The sequence below is a fragment of the Dasypus novemcinctus genome, chromosome Y, assembly GCF_030445035.2.
Source record: "Dasypus novemcinctus isolate mDasNov1 chromosome Y, mDasNov1.1.hap2, whole genome shotgun sequence".
Lineage (NCBI taxonomy): Eukaryota > Metazoa > Chordata > Mammalia > Cingulata > Dasypodidae > Dasypus > Dasypus novemcinctus.
The window spans coordinates 18,596,950-18,601,948 of record NC_092216.1 but is presented as its reverse complement, the minus strand read 5'-3'; positions in this window follow the sequence as shown (position 1 = coordinate 18,601,948).

Genomic DNA, 4,999 nt, shown 5'->3' with positions numbered 1-4,999 from the left:
TATTATTACAGTAAATGGAAGAACTGGTGACATTGGTATACAGTGGCCACCAGAGATTCTGAAGGGAAGGAGAGGGAAGAATAAGTGGAATATGGAGCATTTGGGTACTTTCTGCATGATATTGCAATGATGGATACATGCTATTATACATTTTGTCAAAACCTATAAAATTATGTGGTGCAAATTGTAAACCGTAATGTAAAATATAGACCGTGGTGAGTAGTAATTCTTCAAAATGTATTAGTCAGTTGTAACTAATGTATCACAATAATGAAAGATGGCATTAATTGGGGAAGTATGGGAGTGGGAAGAGTGGAGTATAGGAGTCCTATACTTTCGATATAAAATTTCTATAATACACAGCTTCTTTTAAAATAAATTTTGTACAGTTTCTACAAAAAAGTAACAACCTTCTTGGGGGATTTTTATATATTAATGCTACTTGCATGAACTTGAAGGATGTAGAGGTGGCAATTCCCACCATATCCCCATTCAATTCCCCTATTTGACCCATACAGAAAACAGATGGATCTTAGAAGGTGACAGTGGCATCAGCAGAAATTGCAGCCCCCAAAATAATGCCATTTTTTGAAATGACCAGAGTAGGTTTCTGGTTGCTTACATTGGACTAATTCCATCATGAAAGGCAGCATTTGGTTATACTGGAATAGATATGTACTCGGGTACAGATTTGCTTCCCTTGCCTGCAATGCTTCTGCCAAAAGTTATCTTTGGACTTATAGGATGCCTTAGTCACTGTCATGCTATTCTATACACATTGCTTCTGGTCAAAGAATCCACTTCACAGAAAATACAGTCAGTAACATTATAATGCTCTACTTCATCCTTAAACAGCTGGATTGGTAGAAAGATGAATGGATTTTCAAAGACCTATTATACTGCCAACTAGGTGTCATACTTTGCAAGGCTAGGGAAGTATTCTTCAGAGAGTGGATAAACGCTAAGTGAGCATCCTCTCTATGGAACCATTTCTCAAATACCCAGGATCATGGGGTCCAGACATCAAAGGGTGGAAATGTGAGTGGCAATACCTAGTGGCTCACGAGAAAACATTTTGCTTCCTGTTCCCATGACTTTAACCTCTGCAACTCTACATATCAAAGTTCCAAAAGAAGGTGTGCTTACACCAAAAGAGAAAACAATGATTCCCTTGAACTGTAAGTTAATACAGCTACCTGGTTTACTCAGGCCTCTAAATTACTATAGAAATTACTCTACATAATGTAGTGACTGGAATGACTGATCCTGACTATCAAGAGAAACAGGACAGTTATTACACAATTGAGATAAAGAAAGAATTTCTTATTAATGTCATAAAATGGGATTAAGGTCAATGGGAAACAACTTCTGATGGTTAAGTTAATGTGTCAACTTGGCCAGGTAATAGTGCACAGGTGTATGATCAACATGTACTGTGCTACTTGTAATACAAGGACATTTCACAGACTTTAATCATCAGTGAGTTCTTTGCATACATAGCTGGTTACATCTACAATTAACTGGGAAGAGAGATACATCAGCAATGAGTAACGCCATATCCAACTGGTGTAAGTCCTAAAATGGACAAGTGATTTCTACATTTGGAGAGAGAATTCCTATCTCTATTTCAGACAGTCACCATTCCCTGGGGAACCTTCATCAAGAATCTTCATCAGAGTACTTGGCTTGAAGTCTGCCCTATGAAATTTGGACTTGTGTATCCTCATGTCATGTAAGACAATTTAAGAAAATCTCATTCTATTGACAGGTATCCCTGTTAATTTTGTTTCCCTAAAGAATAGTTTGGTAGAGAATCTTAAAAATGAGGTTCCTTAATTCATCCTGGGATTTTTGCAGTTAACTCTCTACTCCGATTAGATTCATGGGCACTAATGACTTCGTTTTCAATAATAAAGAGATGACTGACAGTCTGTGGCATGAAATGATAATAGAGACATACAAACTAAAACCACTGGTAAGACTACCTTCATGCTTATAAAAGGTAAGCCCCTGGTAAGTGTTTTTAACATCTTAATGGAATTGTATGGAGTTAAAATTACAGTGGTGTTGGCTGACTAAATATGCTGGATAGTTGTTTTTTTTTTTAAGCGATGAGCTGAAAGCTTCAAATTTGCAAGTTAAATGCCACATGAATGGGTGAAAATTTCTCTGTGGGCCCTGAGAGAAAATCTTGTTTCATGAAGCTGCAGACTTCAGATCTCTGAAATCCAGACTCAGAGTCTCATTGTATGAGTAGCAGAGTTACAACGGAACTGGAAATCTCTAACCTTACAGGGTGTCTGCTCTTAAAGTAAGGGTATTGTTTGGAAAAGAGTGGAATCATGATGACTGGGATAGAGATATGTGGGTTGGTGATATTTAAGCCCTAAATTCTGCTGAAAATTTGCCAGATAATCCTATAATGCTCTATTATGAGGAGTAAGCCATAAGACCTCCTCCACATCATGAGAAAAGGGCCACCCAACATTAAGCCTGCCCTGATTAGAAAACTACTGAGTATCCAATCTGCTCCAAGGCATTTGCCATCTAATCCCCACTTGAAGAGATTAATTTTGTCTCATGAAATAAAACTGCAAAGAAATCACCTTAGGGATTTGGTTTGTAAGACACTACTTTTTTTTTTTTTTTTCCTGAGCAAGGACTCTATTTAATTCCCCAAGGTGAACTACACCAATTATATCTCTTGAATACAGCCAGGTCTGCAGCTCTGGGCCACATATCTCTTTTATTTATTAATTTATTTTTTTGCACTTGGTGAAAACATTTTGGAGCACCGCTGCACCACATGGATAATGGTTTACATTGTTGTTTATACTCTCCCCCTGTCCACTCAGTGGGCTATGGCAGGCCATACAATGTCCAGCATCTGTCCCTGCAGTACTACCCAGGACAACTCCAAGTCCAGCTTCTCCAGACCTATTACTAAAGTTACAAGCTCCCAAAGGTAAAGTACAAAGTATGATCCATGAAGAAGGGCACTGTAGTTCAAAAGAACTGTATAAGTTTTCCAATACATATATATATATAAACAGAAATCAGGGGGATAAGTGTAGGAATGGATATTAAGGATGTGGGATAATTGTGGAAGGAATATAAAGATGTAACAGACTGAATTTTTTAATATGGGTACCCTAAGTAGAGATTCTGAATTTAACGTAGCATGAAGTTGTTCAGATGGCTGCCTGAAACTGGGATCACAAAGTGGCCAACAATGTCTGAGGTCAAGATGACAGAATTGACCTGGTATACTGTAGATGAGGGGAGTCAAAGCTTAGAGAGATTGGAACATTAGGGTGGGTTTACCCCTAAAACTTGCCCACCCACACCAGGACTGTACAGAGGACACCCTTTTCACCAGGACTGTGAGTGTAAATAGATGGGACTAACTCAAACTTCCTTGAAGAGCTCTGTGGTTGCTCTTCCCTGTGGGTCAGATTTTACTGTGGTAACTGCAGTCACAGAACTAGGGTCCATAAACACTATGGGCAGGATCAGATCCAAGACAAAGAGAAGTCAAGTGGCAGACTTAGATGCCAAAGACAAGGTGGGAGTGGCTACAACAATGTAAAGCAGACCCAAAACAGTGATCAAATAGTCTGTCATCCTGTCATTGGCTAATAGATATGGGGTGCCTAGAAATAAAATAGATGTCCAGACTACTAAATTTCTACTTGATCTGTATAAGCAGAAGAGTTCTATGTTGAGTGAACCAAAGTCTAACTTGAATTACAGAAACAGAGAGCCAAGACCCCTTAATCAGTTCATGGACTTGAGACACCTTACAGACCCAGAGACCTTTGAATAAGGGAAAGACTGGGTCCCCTCCCAAAGGAACATTATAAAAAATGTGTATGTAAATCTTTATTCCAGCCATAGCCAAAAGGATCTACAGCATTTTACTAGGGTAACTGAGCATTGGGGAAAAGGAAATAAATAGACATTTAGGGATGATTAGACACTGGCTCAGAGTGACATTATTTCTAGTAGACCCAAATTTTCATGGTGATCCACAGGTTAGAGTAGGGGCTTATGGAGATGGGGTGGTTGATGGAGTTTTGCCTCTACATAGAAAAGTATTAATCAAAAAGTAACCAGAGTTCTGGGCAGATATTTCAGAGATCACTGCCACCATCACGGATGATTTTGTTTGAGAAATGCTTTTTCTTAGGTTGCCATTAGTAAGGACGACAGGAAACAATTTGCTTTCAGCTGACAAGGCTAGAAGTATATGTTCAATGTCCTATTCAACAACATATCAACATTCCAGCCCTATGTCGTAATATTGTCTGCAGTGGCCTTGATCATCTCTTCCTTCCACATGACATCATACTAGTTCTTTACATTGATGATATTACCCTGAATGGATTTAATGAGCAAGAAGTCCCAACTGCTCTAGACTTACTGGTAAGACATTCGTATGAGAGAAGATGGGAGATAAATCCAACAAAAATGCAGGGACTTTCCACCTAGTAAAATGTCTTGGTTTTCAGTGGTCTGGGGCAGTTTGAGATATTCCTTCCAAAGCGAAGGATAAACTGTGGTATCTGCTTTCTTCTAAAATAAAATAAATTAAAGAAACCAGCACAATGCTTAGTTGACCTCTTTGGATTTTGGAGACAACATTTTCCACATTTGGATGTGCTACTCTGGCCCATTGACCAAGTGGCCAGAAATGCTGCTAGTTTAAAGTGGGGACCAGAACAAGAGGAGATTATGACAGGTCCCGGCTGCTGTGCAAGCTGCACTGTCACTTGAACCATATGACCCAAGAGATTCAATGGTGCTGGAAGTATCACTCACAAATAGAGAGATATCTGGAAACTTTGGCAGGCCCCTATAGGAGAATCACAATGCAGACCCTTAGGAATTTGGAGCAAAGCCTTTCCATCCTCTGCAGATACTACTCTCCTTTTGAGAAACAGTTTTTGGCCTGCTACTGGGTCTTAGCAGAGATAGAATGGTTAGTCATAGATCACCA